Source organism: Narcine bancroftii, chromosome 6, assembly GCF_036971445.1.
Source record: "Narcine bancroftii isolate sNarBan1 chromosome 6, sNarBan1.hap1, whole genome shotgun sequence".
NCBI classification, from domain to species: Eukaryota; Metazoa; Chordata; class Chondrichthyes; order Torpediniformes; family Narcinidae; genus Narcine; species Narcine bancroftii.
In genome coordinates this window covers 170,002,397-170,026,042 of record NC_091474.1, presented here as the reverse complement: position 1 = coordinate 170,026,042, position 23,646 = coordinate 170,002,397, and the positions used below count along the sequence as shown (strand labels likewise).

The 23,646-nt window shown below is 40.1% G+C and overlaps 1 protein-coding gene and 1 long non-coding RNA gene across 5 annotated transcripts in view; one reads left to right on the top strand and one right to left on the bottom strand.

Annotated features, from left to right (window-relative positions):
* The window catches only part of supt3h (SPT3 homolog, SAGA and STAGA complex component), a 495,649-nt gene that overhangs the window by 104,655 nt on the left and 367,348 nt on the right, over window positions 1–23,646 (top strand). The window lies entirely within an intron of this gene.
* LOC138736730 (uncharacterized) lies at window positions 1,567–4,442 on the bottom strand. Its single transcript, XR_011340533.1, has 3 exons — window positions 4,341–4,442; window positions 4,050–4,165; window positions 1,567–1,724 (listed from the first exon to the last, which is right to left on the bottom strand). It is a non-coding gene; the product is annotated as an uncharacterized lncRNA (long non-coding RNA).

Sequence of the window (23,646 nt, the reverse complement as noted above, 5' to 3'; positions counted from 1 at the left end):
TTCATTTGGGTGGCTTCTCTAGGATGTGTTGGAGCTGCACACTTTTCAAACAGCTGTGAAGTGTCTGTGGATCATACTTCTGTCCAGCACCTTTGGCGAGTGTCTGGAAGTGAGTCACTTGCCCAGTTTCTGATCTCGCAGCCACTGTATTTATGTGTCTGATCCAGTTTAATTTCTGGTCAATGGTAATGTTTAGAATATTGATGGTTTTGGATGTATGTGGTGATATCTTGGATAATTGGTGAGAAACTTTCTTTTCAAAGATCATTGTTAATTTGTGGCATGAGTGTTACTGGCCTCATGTATGCTGGAATGCTGTTTTGATCTTGCTGCAGCCATCCACACACTGCTTTAATTACTGAGGAGTTCTGAGTGGATTTTTATATTGTGCAACCATCCTCACTTTTAACTTCATGATAGGCTGATACTAAGTCATGATTAATAAAAATGGCTGAGCTGGTAGTACGACTGCATCAGTAAGAAATTTGCATGATCTTACAGGTAAGAAAATTAAGTTACTTTGACCTGCATTACAATATTGTATTTTTGTGGAAAGTTTAACTCCAATCATTGTAATGGGGAGTTTAGTGGTGAATACTGCCAGGAAAGCACGAGTGAAACTTGGCCAGTTAGCTCAAGAATTCAATATTCAAATGGGAACCTTGAAGCACATTGAGACTTCTACCAGGAGGTGCTAGGTTTTCAGCAAAGCCTGGGCTGCTTTGTCTTAAATAGCAAAATGAATCATGAAGAACATTCATCATAATCTACATTTATCTTAAGGATGAATTACACATTAAGCAGAAAGATGATCCAAAAGTGAGATGTATGTTTTAGAAAATAATGATTTGGAATTAGTTAATTCACTGACCGCAGCTGCTCTTCTTCTGCTTCAAAGGTGCTCCTAGCAAGTTTCATGTAATTATTGTGAAGCCATAATTTTTAAAAAAAGATCCAGTTGAAACTTATTGCCCAGAGCCTGTCTAGATAAGTTATATTTGTAATCAATGTTTCTGTTAAGGCATTATTTTGGCTTAACAAATTTCAACTGTGATTGTATCAGATACAGCCAATTCTAATGGATTAACTCATTTCATTGCTCCAAAATTGGATATCAACTGGGCAGGACAGATGCAGAGATTTCAGATTAAAGTAGTATCGATAAGTTTGGGAAAATAAAATTAAGTTAGTTTGAAGAGTAGCAGGGGAGTTCTGGTCCACAGGGATGAAATATGGATAAAGTTACTGCTACGTTTACGAATAGTCTAACAATGAAATTGAACTAATAACGGGTATTGATGTACTTTGAGACCTTCTGAGTTTGTGCAAGGTGCAAGCTTATTTGGATTCCCTTTTCCTTCCTTTAAATTTACGTTAAGTGCGTCTTGTTTGAAAGAAAAGCACCATTTATAGTCCTTCAGATAGTATTTATCATGGTAAGTGAATGCTGTATAAGTATTATGTGTTTAGCTGTGGAATTTACAATAACAGCAGCAGAAATCAATTTTATCATGCTTTCTTTGATAACATTAACTTAACTTTTGAGAATTTTTCCAAAATATGAAATATATATAAATGTCTGTTGAAAAAATGTTGATATCAATGAAAGGTAACTCCTGTGCAAGTGTCATCAATAATCCTGAATAGACACAGTTTTCCTCCATTTCCCCTTTCATCTTAGAGCTTCATAGGTAATTTTACTTGATAATTTATGCTTTTCATATCTACAAAAGAAATGAATGTTTGTAAGCAATAAGGTAATGCAATATTTTTGTAAATTTTCTACTTTGAAAAAGGATGTTCAATTTTGGGAAATATTTTAAATATGTAGTTCACTAAAATTTAAATAGAAATTTAAAATGTTGAACTTTCATTATATTGTGATTAAAATCAAAAAATAATTCATTTATTAAGTATTGGTGCATGGTTTTAGTGTAATTTAGTTTGGGGAGAACCTTGCATGGATTGTGACAACTTATGAACGATTAGAATGGTGATATCCCTCTTTAACAAAATCTCATATTGCAAGCTCTTCTATAAACTTAGTTGTTTGTTAATAAATGACATGCTTCTGTTTTTGATTAAAAATGTAATTTCGACTCCCTCATGTTTTGTAATCATGGCCTAACTGATTGAATGTGATAATTTGTTTTAAATTCAGTTGTAATTTTTTTAACGTGCATTACTTTAGTTACAGATCATTTCAAAGATGAGTTCCTTGAAAGTATACATATTGTAAGACTTACTGTAGAAAGTGCTGTGAGAAGATTAGTAAAGATTTAACTCAATGTTGAGAGTATGTATGAAGAAGAAAGCTTTTTGAATGTTCTTCAGATGTTCTAACTAAATGCAACAAACCTGCATTATCAGTTTTAAACATTTTAATAATGTGATTCAACTATCTTGTGGATGTTATGCCCCATAATTTACAAAATCAATTTATAATATGTCCATTTAGCATGTTTTCCAAAGTAACTATTTCCTTAATATTCTTGCAACCTTCAATTTGGAATAGTACTTTGTTTGAAATTCCATATCCAGTCTATGGTGTACTTATTGTAATAATGAAGGTTAATATTTCTACTGCATGTGAATATTGTGCAGTAAATCTAGAAGTTGCATAAATTTTTTTATCTTAAGGCGTGTGAGCCAAAGAAGCAAAAAGGCATAACTTTTGTATCGTGTGCCATCACCGATCAGATGATTCAGTAAACTGTCTGAATTACTTCCTAACATGTTTCTTAGTAATAGTAAACAATGTGTCTGTAACATTTCACCATCTGTCTTTGTTTTATTGATAATTTGAGTCTGGGATTTTTTTTTATTTTTTAAAAGATTTCCGTTACATACAAAGCCACATATGAAGAATCAAAGTTTAAGCTGAGAAATGTCTTCCTTTGATAAGCTGTATATTCAGTGATACCAAGTAACTATATGAACTCATTAGTTTTAATTGGAAAAATGAAATTATTGCTTGAAACTTTACCAAAGCTTGCCCCCCATCCTCTTTTGACCCACCCATCACTCTCAGCACTGATCTCTGAAACAGTCATACCATAGGATCACCTCGAAAATTGTACTCAATACTTGAATATGATTAAACCTTTACTTCCTCTTCAGTTAGTATTTTTAGTAAAATTATGCACAATGTTTCCATTCATAAGCTTTATTAATGTACGGAGCTTGTCGTCTTACAAATCTTGCTAATTTGCTGTAGTACCTATTTTTTTAAAGTGAGCTTTTGATGTAGCCTATGCAGATAAGTTAGAAATTCTTTTATTTTAATTAACGTGAGTCTTATTATTAATCAAAATTATAGTTTGTCATGAAGCTATGTAAAGGATTTACATGGAGACATTGTTTATCATATCAGTTTCAGTAAAAAATTAAGTTCAGTAAAATGTGTGAAAAACATCTAAGTCGTTCTGAAATTAAGTTCACTTTCTTACATTTATTAGCAACCATGTTAGTGGTCAGAAAGTACAGTGCCCACAGCTGTTTGGGGTTGGTGGAAATATACTGTAGTTTTTGAGCAGTAAGACCAGGTTTGCATCATACCCACAAATCCACATTGAAAATAGCAAGAGACTTTATACACTTCCTGTGCAAAACAATAAACAATAAAATAAGATGCTGCAATTGAATGAGACTTTAGAATTCGGAAGGTATATTGCTTTTATCTTTCCTTGTAATTAAGTAGATTTAAAGACAAAAAAAACCCTGTTCCATATTTTATATACTCTGCCCATTTTGTATTTTTATTTCTCAAAAAATCAAATGCCAGAGGAATACTGGATTGAATAAGATATGTTATTTAAAAATAGACATAACTTTTTTTCCCATAACACACACTTTACACTTTGACTATTGAAAACACATTTCAATGCGAAAGAAAAGCAGAAAACAACAATAAATATTTTATTGGCAAAGTTTTGTAATTTGTATTATTTCAAGTTTATGAAACAAAGTTAGCAAATTGATAGGTTACAGAAACATGTACCAATCAGGAATATTTAAAGTTTCATGTTTGGTTTAAGATGTGGACTCACCCCAGAAGAAATTTTGCTGACATGATGCAACTGAGCTGAATAGACTGTTAGATGCCATCTTCCTTTTTTCACATATACTTTTCGCCTGTGGTTTTGGTGTCCCTTGAAGTCTTAAACTGAAAATATAACCATTGAATAGGAAGTTTAAGAGCTTGCCAGTAGTGCTTAGGTGAGCTGCTTGATGTCATTAGCTTGTTTGGCCACAAAATAACATGCAACATGCAAAAAAAGACAAATAAACATTTTATGGATAAGTATTTACTGTAAAGACTGTGGTTAGCAATCACTTACTGACTGAGTTGATCTTGGTGGCTGCTAGTGACCTGCGGAGATTAACCATTTAGCACCAGAGGTTCTCTCGTTGTCCTGGAGAGAAAGTTGCACCACACTTGTGGTTCTGTGGTTGTGTATGAGGCGAATGAAGCATTCACACAATCCAAAAAGCATAAGCTTTAAACTCTTCATGTACTCTTACTGGAGAAACTGGATCACATGGCTTGTGACATCATAACATACAAGTAAAATGGGACAGCCTATCCCTGTGGGTTTTTGACAAAGGACTTGTGGTAGACTCTTCCTGGCATAAAGAGGGACCAGCTTTAATTTATCTGACTCATGGGGATTTGGACAGCATTTCAAATACAGTGAAGAGAGGAAAAAAAGAACAAACACGTGTACAGATGAAGCCTATGGGCAGCAGGAATGAGTCGGAGTGTTCAGCCTTACTAGTACATTGACATATCAATAGTAAAATGAACGCTGACAAAGGGATTGTGTTGAAATTCTGAAGATTGGTGATGACTTACAATATAATGGTGGATTTAGCTGCTATTGAAATTGTCTGATTTATATTTATATCTTTGCATGTGATTTCTTTTATCTCCTATTGCTTGCATTGTGTTATTTTTCTAAAAGTAATAATCACTCAAATTGGGTTAAGTAAGCAGAGCATTGCCTATTTTGCATTCTATACCATAAATGTCTCTTGACGGAAGTACAAACCTCTGGATTCCAATGCAAGGCTTATAAATGATCTTTTCAGTGTGACTGATGCTATACAGAAGCATTGGTTTGATTAATGAAAATCGTCAGCTTATTACAATTAAATGTAAACATATTTTGCATTTATTGTTGTTTGACAACTAATCAGAAATTGCAATGCTGTTTAACAATTGAGTAAAGTAAATAAAACTTTTCTATTGAAAGTACTTAAACCACAGTCATCACAGAGACCACATGTAAGACAGGTCCTCGGTATTAATTTATATATCCTCAGCAACGTTTCTAAGCTTTGATATAATATATTCTGAATAAAATGTAGGTCCTCTTAAAATTTTTATGCATATTTATTAAATATGGCAGATATCAGTAATTGTTGAAATTTGTAATTGGCTATTGTTTAGTTTTTTTTGGTTTGTGTTTTAATTGAACAACAAGCTCACACTATTAAAATGCATTAGATAGTAAAATAAAATACTGTTTTTGCTTTCCTGAAAATTGTTGTAAAATTAAACTTAATGAGGTGTATGATGCAAAACTTCTAAGGGTGGTTCACACTTGGGAATTTAAACCAATTCACATAGAGGTAAAACAGTTGGAGCTTGCAGACAATAGAAACATATTGAAAACAAACTTTTCAGAATACCTCTATGAACGTAGTTCAGTGGTTTGTGGGTGTGTTTAAAACTACTGTCATTTAAAATTGCCTTCAAAGGCAACAAGATTGAACTGAACAAGATAAAAACACAAGTATTCAAATTAGAAGGCAAAAGATAGTTGAAGGCTTTTAATGTATCAAGTGCATAATCAATACTCTTTTTTTTTGGAGGATTATTGCATGATGGGAACTGCTGGAATACAAGATACAAGTTGGATTATTGTCTTTGTGAATTATGCTAGCTGAGTCACAAATGGTTTCCTGTGCTCACCTTTTCCAGACACATTATATTTTGTGGTTTTTTTTTTAAACACCCATATTGATTTGGTTTGGAGTGAAATTACCACTGCAGATGTCTTTGGAAGATTTGTTTAATGACCCCTGATTGAAAAATTATGAAGAAACTTAAGCATTTATTTAGTGGATGTAAGTAAATCAACAATATTTTGTTAATTTGTTTCTTTAAAAAAATTAATGCAAATTGGAGGTAGAGTCGGGGAGAAATCTTGCATTTATGTCATGCTTTTATGGCTTGCTGTTATACTGCCCAACCAATTAGGTACTTCTGAAAAACGGTCACTTTTGTATTGTGGGAAACATGATAGGGAATTTTGTGCTCCAGATTGTAGCGTCAAGAATATGAAAAATTAATTTAAAATAATACACTTGATGTATTACCCATTATTAGCACAGGAATTATTCTATCAACTTGCTGGACCCTGTAGTAAGTCATGTCAGGTTGTATATGGATTGTATGAGAAGTTGAGTAGTATTGCTAATAGTTACATTTGATTGCTGTGATTATACTGTCAACGCAGATTATTTACATGATTCCACTAAGATCTACTTTGAGTTGCAAAATATTCTCTAACTTTAAGCAAGGAATATCAGCATGCAGTGATTTGCTTAAGTAAGCAGGACATGTTTTGATATGCTGTGTTCTGGTGATTGTTAGTTGGCCATGTCTTTTGGACTTTTACCAAATCCGTCAGGAAGGTTGAGAGCATAAGAGTGATGTTGCCAGGCAGTGGAGGCATATGGATGACATTGCTGTCTTTTGTTCAGACACATGAATGGTCCACAGGTTGATCAGCATGTGCAGTCCTTTTCAGTCTGGATTGGGTGCTGGGGTAAACAGGAACAAGTGCAAGACAATGCACTTTGGTAACTGATCTGACTGGTCCACCATCCCCTTCACAGTCAGATCTGATCACTTGAAGATGTTGGGGATATAGTTTGGAGGGGCTGAGGCATTCAAGAAAAATTGGCCAGAGTGAATTGCAAAGGTCCACCAGAAATTGGGTCTGCAGGTGCTGCGGTCCCTCTCAATAACGGAGAAGAACCTGGTCATCAAGTGAGAGGTGCTCTCGGGACTGCGGTACATGGTGCAGGTGTGCCCATCCCCTGCACTTCCACACTTCCACCATGCTGGTCACCAGAGTAATTTTCCAGTTCATAAGGCAATTTGGAAAGGGTCCAAATGGTCACCATGTACGTCACCAGAAAATGGGGGCAAGGATGTACCAAACGAGGCTGTCATCCTAATGAACACTTTCATGTTTGGCTGTATCAGGCTGTGCATGGAACCAAAGTATGAGAGCACCAAGGGCAGCTATGTGCCGAGGATCTACCTATCCCAGGTGTTGTGATGGATGTGCCTGGCCCTGTTGCCATGCAATGTCCCAGTCAGCTAGACTTTGCCACACCACCTATCCTTCATGGATGAGTTTTTCTAGACCAACGCCTTTGACCACAAGGTCATAAGGCAGTGGTCACGTTGGAATGTCCTGCAGAAACTGAGAGATGAGGACTCCATTGACCCAGTGGGTGGTTTCCTTAGCAGAATGTCCAGGTCATCTGGTGGAATGCCTCATCGCCAGAGCTCACAAACAAGCACCAGGTCTTGGCTTAGCTAGTGGTGAGAGGAGCCCTCTGAGTCAGATCCTTCCGGAACAATCGGAACATCGCCAACCATACACATTGTTCTTGAGATGATTGCAGTAGAGTAGAGACTGTTGCCCACCTCTTTGTTGAATGCAGATTCACAAAGAGTATGTGAAGAATAATGCAAAGGACCTTGTAATGGTTCATCCCCAGCAGCATCGTGACAGAAGACTCTGATCTGCTTTTCCTGGAGATGCACGCACATAAAGTCAGACATTCAGAACTGCTGGAAGACCATCAACTCTGTGAAATGCACTTTGTTCTGCCCGAAACCTGTTGCTCTTTCAGCACATGAAAATGTCAGTGAGGGACATTTCAGCCAAGACTTGGTGCAGCCAATGCAAGGCCACTCTGAGGAAGGACCACAGTCTAGAGTCCTCTCATTGCTGGGAAGTGAAGGGCTGAAACAGAGGGAAATAACAGGGGGGGGGGGGGGGGAGAAGCAATAAGGTGCCACAGATAGGTGTATTGAGAGAACAAATGTAACAATGTACATTGATGACAACATATACAAATGATTGACACCATGGATGTGAAAAAAAGGAATATTTTTTGTCAATAATTTATCGTGAATAAAGTCAAATTCCTGGATGTCAACATCTCTGAGGATCTGTCCTGGAGCCTCCATGTTGATGCAATCACAAAGAAGGCTCACCAGTGGCTATACTTTGATAGGTGCCTGAATAGAGTTGGTATGTCACTGAAAACTCTTGAAAGTATCTACAGATGTACAGTGGAGAGCATTCTGGCTGGTTGCATCACTGCCTGGATTGGACGCATCAACTCTCAGGACAAGAATAAACTCCAGAGGGTTGTTAACTTGGCATGTGACATATAGGCACCAGACTTCACCCCATGAGGCAGTGTCTTATAAAAGAAAACCCCTATTCTCAAAGGCGGTGCTGCTGTGTGCTTACCACCACCTTGGCCATGCCTTCTTCACAGGTACAGGAGCTCAGTGGCACAAGGACATCTTCTTCCCCATTGCCATCAGATTCTTGAATAATCAATGAACCAAAGACACTGCCTAACTTTTCAAACACTAATATTTTTCTTTTTCTTTATAGTAATATTGTAAGTTGGTTATAATATGAATTATTGCCCTGTGACGCTGCTGCAAAACACCGAATTTCATAACCTGTTCATGACAATAAATCCTCATTCTGTTTTTGGGAAAAAAAGTCTTTTAGATCTTGTAATGTTTCTATATTCACCAAGACAAATGGATACTTAAACAAAAGTTGCTTCTAATTATCTTTAAACATGAAAACAGAATCAAACTTTAACTTATCTATTATTAACTTACTTAACCTAACTTAACCATCTTCTAATTCTAAGCGCTCGTGTATGTAATGTGTGTGTAAGTTCAGAAAAGTTCTTTGGTTCACAGTTCAATCTCACTTCTCATTCTTCCTAGATCACTGGTTGTAGGCAATTCTTATACTGTGCACAGAATTTAACATGTATAAAGTTCACCAGGCTTTCTTTGATGCTTGAAAGGTAAATGGTTACTGCTCAGGAAGGTTCTTGTTGGTCTTCAGAGAGGGATGTGTTGTTCCAGGACATCCACAACTGATGTACTTCCATCAGTCATCTCAGTGTCTTGCTGATGAAACTTGCCCCGTCAGGGTTCTCCAGATGATGCCCTCTTTCTTTCAGGTCACCACCGAGTTGCTTTCTGTTTCACTTATTCCAAGCCAGTCCTCTACTCTTGCATGAACCACAAGGGCTGTGACTAGGCCGTCTTCCATACTGGGGCTTCTTGCCAGCTTTTTCTGTTTCAGTTCCAGCTGCTCTTGCTAGCTGAAACACAGAGTGATCTCTTCTTTTCTCTCTCTCTCTCTCTCTCTCTCTCTCTCTCTCTCTCTCCTCCCCCTCCCCCCCCCCCCCCCCTCCGCCCCCGGGCCATGAGCTGGATGCTGCAGGTTAATAAGTGTGGCCAGTTATTTTCCCTGAATGTGGATTGGTAATAAATCAATTTGGCAATGTTTATTTGAAGCACTTTGGGATGCTTTTCCAAATGCCATTAATGAAGTTTTTAAAAAGTTGATTTTTGCTATTTGCCTTCTTGCAAATTAAAGTCAAATGATTCAAGTTTTATATCTTTTTAACTGTGAGGTAAATGGATAAACATCTTAAAATGGTCATGTACAGTGTATTCTAAACATTATTGTGTATACTTGAAAACAAATTCTCCACTATCTAGAAGATGCATTAAATGAATTGCTATAATTTTTATATTGTGGAGGAGTGCATTGTTCCAGAGTCTCCACATTGTCCAACCTTGGAGAATTGTAGTCAGTACATCCATTTGTAAAACTAGCACAGTTATTGCAGGGCAAATGACATGGCAGAATTTGAGTTGAGTGAGGAGGAATAGCCATCTTCAGCTCCTTGATGAGCTGTGGAAAACAAAATATGATTGCCTTGCTTGGATCCCTGATACTGGCTTGGTAAAAAAAGTATAAGCTTCAAGTGAGGAGGCAGGGCCCTACGCTGTGGCAGGTCTTTGAAGCCAGACAATGGGATATGAGTGGATCAGAGGAGACTCATCTCACCCAGGAAAGTTTTTGGTATACTTGCCTTTAATGGTTGGGGCCTTGAGCTGTATAAAACATTGGTTGGGCCACATATGGAATATTGTGCACAGTTCTGATTACCACATTACAGGAAGGATGTGGGGGCTTTGGAGAGGGTGCAGAAGAGGTTCACCAGGGTGTTACCTAGATTTCAGAGTATTGTGGAAAGTTTGGACAAACTTTGATTGTTTTCTTTGAAATAGTGGAGGTTGAGGAGTGGCCTGATAGAAGTATATAAAAATTTGAGAGGTATGATGGTCTTTTTCTTAGGGTTGAGTCATGAAATACAACAGGCCTTAGATTAAAGGTGAGATGGGAAATGTTTAAAGGGGATGTACAAGGCCATTTTGTACTTATGCAGAGAGTAGCAGGTGCCTGAAATATGCTGCCAGGTGAGGTGGTGGAAGGAGGTGGGATAACACTATTTAAAAGACATTTAGACTACCATGCAGACAGGCAGAGGTTGGAGAGAAATCAATCGTGTGCAGGCAGATGGGATTAGTTTAATTTGACATCATTGTCAGCACAGACATCATGGGCCAAAAGGCCTGTACTGTACTCTTCATTATTCAAAAATCTTTCCCAGTCAGTTAAACCAGGTTGTGTTGGGTGTCAATAGTTAATAACCATTCAAAGTCATTCAGAAGAACATTTATCTAAAAAATAGAAGCAGGGCTAGTTCACAAAACCCTCATGCGTGCTCAGTTATTCAACAATCATAACTGATTACATAAATAGAAAATGGCGCCACTGCCGGAACTGCTGTTACGGCAGCTCTGCCACTCGTGCGGACAAAGGTGACCAGGGAGTGGAGGGACAACGCTCCTCTGCAGGTTCCAACTGGCCTGTCCTCATGAGGGTGGTTCCATACAGGCTTTAAGCAGTCTGTTAAAGGAATTAATGGTGTTTTATTTTAAAATTCTGCAGCCATGGAGGTTTTTGCCCAAGATAGCAGCATCTATGCTGGGCAGTATATTATGAGGGGAACAGATTCTGGAGGAGCAGTGGACTAGCGCAGGCACCAGATATGGGGAGACTACCACCTCATTGAGAAAGAGAAGCATGGGAGAAGACAGGAAGGGGTCCATGGCAGCAGGCCAGTGATGGGCTCAGTAGCTGAAGGACCCACATAGGCTGCAAGCTTTTGGCCACTTGTAGATGAAAGACTTCCACAGGCTGCAGGAGACTGGCTCACGGGAACTAGTTACCGGAATTGGGATTTGAGAGGGTTTTGAGGGCAAGAAAGGACTCCCAAAGGGCCTCGAGTGCTTAAGGCTTCCTGATCGTATCGGAGGTTTGGACCTGGAGTTCAGTCTGCCAGTCCTTTAAACAGGTGTTTGTGCAGCTGCTGAGGTTACGGGAGCGCTGAAGGTGAATTCACAGTCACGCTATACCTCTGAAGGGACTCTTTTGATTTTCTTTCTCTTGTTGTAGGGTTCCTTCCCCCCCCCCCCCACTCTGGGGGTGGGGGCCATAGCACATTTAATTAAAAGCCTGCAGTGTATGCGCTATGCGAGCATGGAGAAGAATGACACACACCCCAAAGCCTTGGAAAACGATACAGATTTATTGCTTTGTTGTCTCTCTTACTCTTATATGGGCCCCTGGCACTGACTTCAGAGGCCCCTGTCATCCAAGTGCTGACTTAGGATTGGCTGGCATTCCCGCCAGAGTTCCCCATCTTCCTGCTGTATGGAGGTCACCTGGGACAATGGCTGGTGTCACCCTCAGGTCCGCACAGTCGCCGCATTTGTTGGCCATTTTGTGGACCAGTCTGTGTCCCTGTGTGCGGGCCGCTATACGACTCCTCCCCCCCCCCCCCCCGCAAGAACTGGTGATCAGGCCATTGTCCATAGCCTTATGAGGCCTGGCCCTGCATCGCCAAGGAGTGGTGACTGGCTCATTACAGTCCAGATATGCTGGTTTCAGACAGTTGATGGTAAAAGTCTCCTTCATGCCACTGATGTTGAGGATGAAGGTGGAATTATTGTCTCTAATGACCTTGTAGGGGTCCCTCGTAGGGTCATTTTAAGGGTGGTCTGTGTGCGCCTCTCCTCACAAATATGTACTGACATGTCTTTCGGTCCTTCGTGACGCTATGCTTGGGCTGACTGTGCAGTGGGGGTTGCCGCAGGACCAAAGACCCCAGTTTTCATCAAGTTCTCGAGGATCACCGTGGGGTCTTCGGGGCATTTATTAGGGGCAAGAAACTCCACAGGGGTGATTAAAGGCGTTCCGTAGATTATATCTGCCGCTGACGCATTGAAGTCCTCCTTCGGTGCAGTACAAATTCCCAACAGGACCCTAGACGGTTCATCCACCCATTTGTGCCATCAAGGCTGCCTTGAGGTGCCTCTGGATGTGCTCCACAAATCTATTGGCTTGCGGATGATACACCATGGTGTGGTGGAGCTGCGACCCCAGAAAGTTAGCCAGCACTGCCCAGAGACTGGAGGTGAATTATGCACCCCTGTCCGAGGTGAGGTGCTTTGGGACCCCCTAATTGGGACACCCGTGTGTCAGTGAGTGCCCTGGCGCAGGTTTCAGTAGTGGTATCTGCCAGCGGGACCGCCTCTGGTCACCTTGTGGAGTGATCAACCACGGTCAAGAAGTATCTTCCCCCACAGGAAACGGGTAGTGGACCCATCTATGTTAATGTGTAGATGGCTGAATCTACCACGCGGCACCTCAAAAGTCTATGTGGGCACTCTCATGAGAACCTGAACTTTGGAGGTCTGACAGATAGTGCAGGTCTTGGTCCACTGGCTGACCTGTTTATGGAGGTCATGCCAGATTAACCTGTTGGCCACCATTTTGACTGTGGCGCAGATGGCAGGGTGCACCAGGATGTGGATGGCCATGAAAACTTGACACCTCCTTGCAGCTGGAACAATGGGGCAAAGGCTGCCAGTAGAAAAGATGCACAGCAGTGTCAGGTTACCTGGGCCGACAGGGATGTCCTCCACCCTGAGATTGGGGACGGCTCTCCTATAAGTGGGGATCTCAGGGTCCCGCTGCTGCACTTTGGCGAGGGCCGCAAAATCAACCCCTTGGGACAGGGCATGTATCGATTTGATCATGCGGCGTGACTGAGCATCGGCTACCACGTGGGGTGGGGGGGGGGGGAGTGGGATGATGCATAGCTGTCATAGCTGGAAAAAAGTTGAGAATAGCTGCTCATGGTGACTCTTTGTTTTCCTTATGGCAGGCAAAAGTTGGTATATCATGTATATTACATTCTTAAAATATATTATGTGACAATAAAAGGGAATCTTGAATCTTGATTTGATCATTGGTCTCGCATCAGTTTGCTTGCTTGTTTCTTTTAACCTTTGTTTCCACTGTGGGCCAAAAAAAAAATCCATATCATCCTTTAATATACTTAGGTTGTTGGGTGGAGAATTAAAAAGATCTACAATTGATGAAATGAAGAAATTCCTCAGTATTTCTTAAATTCCTTTTTTGAGGCCTTATGCCCAATGTTTTACCATTCCATCCAACTAGCCTCGGCATTCATTGAATTATTCTTCACAATTTCTGCCACCTTCGAAGAGTTTCCACCTCCAAGCACATTTTTTGCACTCTTCCCCTTTCACAGGGACCTGTCCTTTTGTGACTCCACGGTTCGCTGTTCCTTTCCCATCAGCAAGCTCCTTCTAAAGGGATTTTTCCTTGCAAATCACAGAACATGTATTTTCACTTCTTACCTTTCCAACATTCAGGAAACCAAACAGTCTTTCTGGGCTATCAGTCTGTGACCTCCTGAGCTTTCATGGTGAGAACCAGCAGCAGACCATATGACATTGGAGCAGAACTAGGCTATTGAGTTAGCCACACCATTCTGTCATGAGCTGATCCTTTTTCCCACTCAGCCTCACTGCTCAACTTTCTCCCCATAACCTTTCATACCCTGGCTAGTCAGAACCTACAATCTCTGTCTTAAATGTATATAATGACTTGTCTCCACAACCTCCTTTAACAACACATTCCACAGATTCACCACCCTCTGCCTAAAGAAATTCCTCCGCATCTCTTTTCTAAGTGGAAACCCTTCAATCCTGATGATGTGCCCTCTTGTCCTCTCAAACGCAGCTATTGTATTTGCTTCCATCACTATTGCTGGCAATCCAAAACAGACATATCTAACACTGCATAAAAAAAGAAACTTGCCCCGCATGCTTCCTTTAAACTACCCCATCTATCTGTGGCCTGTGTGTTCATTGAAAGAAACATTAATTCAGTGTCTAGGGAATTTTGGGAGATATTCCTACCTTCTATCCAATACCTTGTTTTATCCTTTTCTATGTCTGAAGGACATGTTTTAGGATGGGGATATCTGTTTTCCTTAAGAGTAGTTTTACATCCCATTTATAAATACATTCTTCGGCTATCTCTTCACCTAACGATTGCAGTCCAATCTGCGTCTACGCTGGGGCCTCCTCTCCCTCAAGTAGCGAAGTGATAAATCTCACTTGGGATGCTCAATAATACTTTTTAAAATCAGGTAATTTTAAACCCCCCAATTTATATTCCCTTGTTAACTTTTCCATGGATATTCTAGCAACTTTTCCATTCCACAAAAACTTCTTGACACATTCGTTAATCACCTTAAAACCTGAGGCAATGCAATGGGTAACAACTGAAAAATATATTGACCCTGCTCACCTTTATTTTGACACAGTTGACTCTGCCTATCAATGTAATAGGCAGAGTGCTCCATCTGACCAGGTCTTCCTCAACATTCTGGAGAAAAGAGATATAATTAAGCTTATACAAATACGCAAATACCCTCAGTCTTCCCTCAGCCACTCAACTCACTGTCATGTTGATACTGATCATAATCCCCATTTGTCAGAGGCATAACCTTGCTCTTATCCATATTTATTCTGTACTCTGAAACCTTCCCATAATCCTCCAGTATGATCCTCAGCCTAACCCTAATGTGCGGTCAATGACCCCTGAGAAAATCACATATAACCTAGGAGGAAACATGACACATTTGTTAGAGTATGCCAACCTTATTTGCAGTACATTGGTTCTCAAGTTGATTCCCCCTTTTAAATAGGGATAAGAATAAATTATCCCAGTATGGCCAGAGGTGCGATTATGGAAATGGATTTGGTGCAATTTAAAAAAAAAAGTTAACTGGTAGATGTCGAGATTCATACTTTGCTGTGGTCAGGAAATTATGGTTGGACTGAGGACATATTCAATATCTGTGTGCCTTTAGGTGTTGAAATACGAAACCCATCAGTACTCAGCAATTGCCATTTTGCAGGACTGAAGGTTGGAAGAAGTTTGTCCTCCAATAAAATTGCAAAATGTGCATAATGGGGAAAATCTTCTGATGAATTTGTAGTTCACATACCAGGTATGCCTCCATTTAAAGAGGTAAGCGTGCAGGAGATGAGTGCATTCCTGATTAATGGTGGGCTTTCCTGGTCTTAAATGGATGCATTCATTAATGAATGGTCTTGACATGCATGCCAGCTAATAAATTGGTAGCTGTCTCTGAGTATGGAACAGACATTATGTTGTGCCCATGTGGCTTCAGATGCCTTCTCCTGTCTGTGTCCAAGCAGGATCACCTAACTCTAGAGGGTAGAGTTAAGTCAATTCCCTGCACCTTCTCCTCTGACTGAGTTAACCTGATTGCAGTTTTTTGGGCTCAGGTCTGCCTTTCACAGTCAAGACTGGAAACAGGCCTTTCATCACCAGAAAGGCAAATGCAATGTCTGCATTCATTTCAAAAGGACAAGAATATAAATGCAAATTTGTAATGCTGAGGCTTTATAAGGCGTTGTTCAGACCACATTTGAAGTATTGTGAGCTGTTTTGTGCTGCATATCTTGGGAAGGATGTGCCGGCATTGGAGAGAAAGTCCAGAGGAGTTTTACGAGAATTATCCCGGGGATGAGAGGATTAATATATGAGGAGCATTTGATGACCTTGGGCCTGTATTTGTTGGAGTTTAGAAGGATGAGGGAGGATCTTATCGAATCGCGTTGAATATTGAAAGGGCTGGATAGAGTGGACGAGGATAAGATATGTACAGTAGTGAAAGGTCCAAGACCAAAGGGCACAGTCTCAGATTAAAAGATATCCCTTCAGGACAGAGATGAGAAGATTCATTAGTTCAAGGGTGGTGAATCTGTTTAATTTGTTGCCACAGATGGCTGTGGAGACCTTATCATTGGGTAGATTTAAAAAGCAGAAGTTGATAGGTTCTTGATTAGTATGGGCACCAAAGGTTATGGGGAGAAGGCAGGAGAATGGGGGTGGAAAGAAAAACACATTAGCCATAATTTGAAATGTGGAGCAGACTTGAAGGGCCAAATGGATTTTCAGTGGCCCTCTTGGGACAGGCTGTAAGCAAAAGGTCAAAGTCAAGAAAGACCAAGATGTCTGCAATTAGTTTGATTCCTGAAATGGAGTCGGAGAGAGAGATTGAGAAAGGGGAGAGAGTCATTGGAGATGGACGAAATGAGTTTGAGTCAAAGTGGAAGTTAGCTGAAAAGTGGATAAAGATGATGAGCTCATCATGGGTGCATGATGCGGCACCAATGTAGTCATCGACCTAACGGAGAAAGAGTTGAAAAGCCTTACCTGTAATTTCTCCACTTATTTAATGAAAATTGAGGCATAGCTTGAATCCATGTGAGTGACCACAGCTGTACTTTTGTTAGAGAAATTGGAAGTTCGCCCCTTCCCCCCACCTCCCCCCCACCCACCTTTTTCTGACTTTTGGCACTCCTGATGAAGGGATCAAGTCTGAACTGACAACTGTGATAACTTCCTATGCATGCTGCCTGACCTGCTGAGTTTCTGCAGCAGTTGTGTATACTCAAAATCAGGATCTTTGTTCTGTCTGGGACAAGTGGAGTGAGAACGAACATGAGTGTGTATTGCTCACTCACACATACACAGCTTAGCCTAGTCTCCTGAGTGGTTGCCCTGCTCCATCCCGACCTACTCTTTTGGCTTGCCTTCCAGCAACTCCACCCCTAATCTCCTATCCCAAAATCAATCTCTTGTCCCTTTCCTAACACTTTATCATGTCCCTCCCTTCCCCAAAGCCTGTTTCCCCTTTACCACTTTAACCCTCAAAACCTACCTTCTAATCCCAGCTCCAAACCCTCCATGCTTTTACTATTCATCTGACCTCCCATCTTCAAGGTTGTCATCAACAAAAGTCTGTGCCAATATCTCAGTGAACTCTGTGCCCACTGTGATATTGAGCTCTTCTGCTCTTCCATCATTACCACCTCTGCCTATTTCTCTGACAAGAAATCCCAACTCCCCCCAATTAATGACGCTTTTACCTGTCTCCAACACTTCTGAGTTTTGGACAGCCTCCTTCTGGCCAATTTGCTGCTCGAGATCTTTTTTTCTCCAATTGCCGATGAGACATTGACTTCTGGACTTCTCCACTGCTCACACACACTCCAACCCTATCATTATCTATCCCTGCCCTAGGCAGTTTCTCCCTACCCCCCCCCCCCCCCCCCCCCCTCACTGAATGTGCAGTTCAAAGGGAGGAAGTAATGTCCTGTTGTAGTCTGGCAGACTAAACTCTTATTTTGCAGAGGCCGGACAGCAGCTCTTAGACACTTCCTGTCTACTCCTATTCTCTTCAATCAGGTGATCTCCCCACTACTGTCTCCAGCCTGATAGTTCCCTGATCTCATCTGCCCACTTCAACCCAAGGTTTACAGGCAGGACTGATTCTTTCTGCTCCTGCCTCACTGAACATTTATTACATACTTTGACTCCATTATGTTCCCTCTCCTCCTTTGTTGAGTCCCTTCCCACCTACATTGGTAACATTTTGCATCCTCTGCACTTTTTTGAAAAGTTTCAATTTACCGTCCCCATCACCTTTTCTTTCCAATGGATGTGCAATCCCTAAAGACCTCCATATGCCATCAGGAAGTTTTCAGGACCTCTGCTTCGATAAGCACCTGTATTCTGTCCTTGGTTGCAAGATTAAACTCCCAGACATGTGCAATGTGCTGTCAATAACTCTAAAGACTAGAAGTTAACCTGATAGGCTTTTATTAGCATAAACAGAAGGCACATCTCATATGGTTGACGCAAGACCCAAGCTTGTTCTGGGAGAGGGCTCATGGCGTTGCTGCCTTTATTAAAGGAATCAAGGGGTAGGAACCACAGGTAAAATCATTAAGGGGCAGGCCAGCCATACACATTTAAACACTATTAACAGTGGTTCCACCACATCATTACATCTTTTAAAATAAGTCCGGTGGGTTGAAGTGGGTTCCACGTCCATCACCATCTGTCCGGTGGTCTTGTCCGCTGTTGTAACCATTGTAGTGCCATCTGTGGCTCAGCTGTTGACTCCTGGACAGTCTGGTCATTGTCGGTGGATGATGGTACCCGCGTTCCACATGTGGTGGCCGCGTTATCGGTCGAGTAAGAGTCCTGTTGCTGAAGGCTGCTTCTGGAGTTTTAGCTAGTTTGATGGCTTCCTGCAGCTTCAGATCACCCTGTTCTAGCAGTCACTGGCGAATGTAATCCAATCTGATGCCTGCTACACAGGCATCTTGAATCATTTCCTCTATGTACTCTTCTGCTGATATGGTTTTGCAGCCGCAGGCCCATCTGAGGTCTCACAGGACCCTAAGGTAATTATCAATCGACTTCCTGGGTTGCTGCTTATGCGTGGCTATGATGTGCCTGGCATAGACTCCTGGGCCAGGTACTGGTCATTCAGAATGTCCATTGCTTTGGTGAGTATCTCTCATTCTCTGGCCATCGGATAAGCGCAGTGCCTTATAACTGTAAGTGTAGCTTGTGTGCGTCAGATTGGACAATCACGGTGGATGCCTGCAGAAACACGTTGGAGCAGCATAGCCAGAGTTCAAACTTGTTGGATGGTTCTGATGATTGTGGGTCGAATTCCATCTTCTCCGGTCTCAACAACTTGTCCATTCCAAACAAAAATTATGGTAATAACATTGATGCACTATCAATAACTCCAAAGACTAGAAGTTACCTGACTGGTAGGCTTTTATTACCATAAACAGCAGGCACGTCTCATGTTGCTGACCCGAGACCTGAGCTTGTTCTGGGAGAGGGGTTATGACGTTTCTTTCTTTATTAGTGGAATGAGGGGGAGGAGCCACACAGGTACAATCAGCAAGGGGTGGGCCAGCCATACACGTACAAACAGTATTAACAGTGGTTCCACCCAGTGTGTCCTCGGCCTTATAACCTTGACAAACAACATATAATATTCTGCCTGGATTGCATGAGAAATGAATTTTCCAGTTTTAGTTAATTCCCATCCTGATATGAATCCATTGTTTTTATCTGTACTTTACCTACTCTTTTCCCTCAAACATTCCCCCTTCCTCTCCAAATAGTTTCCCTACACCCAACCCAAAATATTGAGTCCATTTTCCTGCAATGATGCTGCCTGACCCGTTGTTCCTTAAGCTTCTCATTGCTTGCTCAGCGTTCCAGTGTCTGCAGTTCTTCTATTTCTCTAGTTTACCCTGGTGACTGATTTTCTTGTAAGACAACTCAAATAAAGTTGACAGAATGGTTTTGGATTGGAAGCTTCTGAACAAGGAACAATTGCAGTCTATATGCTAAGTTAATTCACTCATAGTATAGCTAAATATCAAATCTACAAAATGTACTTAGTTTGCATGATTTATAAAAGTTAGGTAAGAGAGAAGAAATGCTTTCCATATTACATGCTCTTCACCACATAACTCTATGAGCTGGAAAATATAGGGCTGTATTCTAAATGTTGTATAATTTATGGAGGTCCACTGTTTCCTTTGTTCCATTTTTACTTAATTGGGAAGTATAAAGAAAGGTTGTGTATGTGAAAATCTGAAAAAGTTATTGCAAAGTTCATGACAAAGGAGAGACTGGAAACTGGTAACACCAATGTTACACTGGTATAGTGCCTTATTCCAAAAATAAAAAAAATACATTTACTTTTAGGATTCCTGGCTTTTATACCATCATTGGCAAAGTTTTTTTTTAATTTTAAAAATAGAAAAATATGATATAAATGTACCAGTTAAAAGATAAGTGAAAACATTTGCCAAATAGAAGTGAATCAGTTCTTTCATCGCCATTCTCATAGGTGGTTCTCACATTCTTCCAAATGTTAACATTCTTCTTGTTAAGCTTGTTTAGTGACTGGGTCTGGTGATTGTGACAGATATTACATTTACATTTCAAGAATTTATGAACTTGCATTGTAATCTCACAACAAATTTACATCTTTTTTGAACTGAATTTAAGAGTTAATAGACAAAAATGCTTGGTTTGAGAAATAATGCAGGATTAAGGGCCATAATTATCTTTCTCTTGAGAAGGAAATTTGGATAGCTTTGTAACGGACCACTGATCTAGGTGAAAATATAGATGGTCTAATTAATAGATTTGTAGATGATACAAAAATTGATGGTGTGTGGAGAGTGAGGAAGTTGGTCAAATGACATAGCAGGATGTAGATCATTAATTCGGCTCCGTAAATGGTTATATGGTTATGGTTATTAGCAAATTTGAGTGGTGAGATGGCAGGTGGAGTTTAATCTGGCCCAAGTGTTAATTGTCGAATACAGAAGAAAGGATACAGTAAAAAACAGATCCCTCATAATCATTGATGAACAGAGTAATCTTTAGGTACAAATCAATAACTCCCTGAAAATGGCAATACAAGAGGATAGGGTGGGAAATAAGGCAGGGGTGGTCAGCCTTTTAATTTTTAATTTAAACATACAGCACAGTAACAGGCCATTTCAGCCCACGAGTATGTACCGGAGGTATAGGTTAATTGGGTGGCATGGACTCATGGCTGAAACGGTTTGTTACCATGCTGTATATCTAAATTAAAAAATTAAAAGGTTGGCCACCCCCGCCATTCAGCATTAAGTATAAAGGCCATGAGGTCATGTTGCAGCTCTATAAAATTTTATTTGGGTCACATTTGGAGCATTATGTGCCATTCTTACCACAAAAACTATGTGGATGCTTTGGAAAGGGAGCAGAAGAGGTTCACCAGGGTATTGCTTGTATTACAATATATTACACAGAAAGAGAGGTTGGAAAAATTTGGATTGTTTTTTCTGCAGCATTCAAGGCTAAAGGGTGACCTGATAGAAGTATATAAAATTGTAAGGAGGAGAGAATATTTTTACTAGGGTCAAATGATCAAATTTTAGATGTCATAGGTTTAAGATGACAGAAAGTTTAACAGAGATGTATGAGACAATTTTTTAAACAGAGTTTGGTAGCTGCCTGGGGAGGTTGTACAAGCAGAATCAATAGGAAAGTTTAAGAGTCAATGAGGCAGAAACACGAACAAGCAGGGAATAGAGGGATTAAAGAACATGTGAGTCAGGTGGGCTTAATTTGGACATTCTGGGCCTAATCTTGTACTGTAATATTCTGAGTTCTAATTATGGTTTATAATAATGTCTGAAACTGAAATATTTAGCAATACATCACTTGCTCAGAGTACATTGGTATTGATTTGATTACATCCTCCCGGTTCCTGGTTGGAACCTTAAACATGATCTGACCAGCAGAGGAAGGCTACCAAATAACGTAAATGTCATAGAACCATAGAACAATACAGCACAGAAATAGGCCCCTTCGGTCCTTTTAGTCTGTGCTGAACCATTTATTTTGCTTGATCACACTGACCTGTACCCAGTCCATAGCCCTCCTTGCGTCTCCCATCTATGTACTAGTCCAAATTCTTCTTAGATGTTAAAAGTAAGCTGGCATTCACCACCTCATTGATTTTGAAAAGTTTGAAATTTCCATTGCAAAGATTTTACATAAATTTTTCCACATCCCTGTATGCTGCACTCTTGATAATGGAGATGGTGTGGGCTTGAGCAGAAATTTTGAAACGTACGAAGCATTTTCATGGCCTCCATCACTTACATTATCAGGCTGGAAATTTTTTTTGAGATAATATTGCTAAAACCAATTTGAATAGAACTAAATACTGAATGACACATATACCATATACCCAATGTAACTCCACTTAATTTGAGCAGTGCCAATGGAGTATTAAAATTAGCCACAGATTATGTTCCAAGGATAGAGAAAACTTTGTCTAGAGTGATGTGGCAGTGCCGCACAGCGTACAGCACTGTCATTTTTCAAATGTGATGTTAAATGCCATCTCTTTCCTGAGTGGAATGCAAAAGGTAGTATCATGCCTCAACCTTAAGAACAGCTTTACTGGCTGTTGGTTGACATTTATCTTTTGTTCAAAACTTAAAATAATGATCAGGCCTCTTTTTTGTGCAATTTGGGGAACTTGGTCACTCATATTTTAGCTGCTGTATTTTCTATGTTATTTGGTTTATTTTTAATAAAATCCATCGTACAGTAAGAAATGTTTTTCTGTAAGCAGGCTAACAGGTTTTCTCTCACATAGCCATGTAACGAGCATAATTTACAGCATATAGAACAGTGATAACATTTTAAAAGTATTTTGCTATTTGTCAACCACTTTGGATATTCTGAGACTATTAAATGCATGATATAAAGCCTGGAATTTTATTATAATTTGGAGATATGTTGTAGTTGTGTTTGTTCATGCTCCATTTAGAATGTAAAACTGCCTCTAATTGCAGGAATCCTTTTTGGTAACATTTCAGTCGAATTTATTTGCCTGTTTTCACTTTTTGACAGTGATAATTCAGATCTTATTCAATGTGAAATCCAAGTGTGAGCAGCTTTTCATCTTGCAGCTTAAAATATTGCAGAATTTATTTTCATTGCATTATTTGTTTTGAAGTTGGGCTTTTTTGGTCTCTGAAATCTGACGAGGAAACTTTCCAAATCTCTGAACTCTGTTGCCTTTTTGGTATTTTTAATACTTTTTCCTCTTTGTGCTGCTACTTTCTACACTTTTATGTGGAACACCTGAGTGAAAGGATGTACTTGCAGTCTAAACTATATCTTCAGATTGAAGATCATTTGGAGGAAGGAACTCAGCAAAATTTCCAGGTAATCAACAGGTTTTGCTTTCCCAATGGCCATCCAGGATTCCAGACAATTGTTGATCATTAGTTATCTTCATGTGTCAAGACTTGCTAGATTTCACACTAAATGTTCTTGGCTGCTTCTGTTATTGAAGATTCTGATGATTCATTAAACCTGAAGGAACCAAATGTACAAACAATTTTTTAAAATGGTCACAGGCAGCATTTGAAGAGAGGGAAATAAGAATTCCTCTTTGAAAAGTTGTTAGCCTGATACTGCATATTTCACGAACCCTTTGCTTTTGTCCATCTTCTCTTCATTAATTTTGGATTCTTGCTTAAGCACGTGAGGTCCAGCAGTGGAACAAGAAAAGTTGTTTGCTGGGATACTCTGGGGAAATCTGGTGTTGGAGCCTGAGCCAAATTGA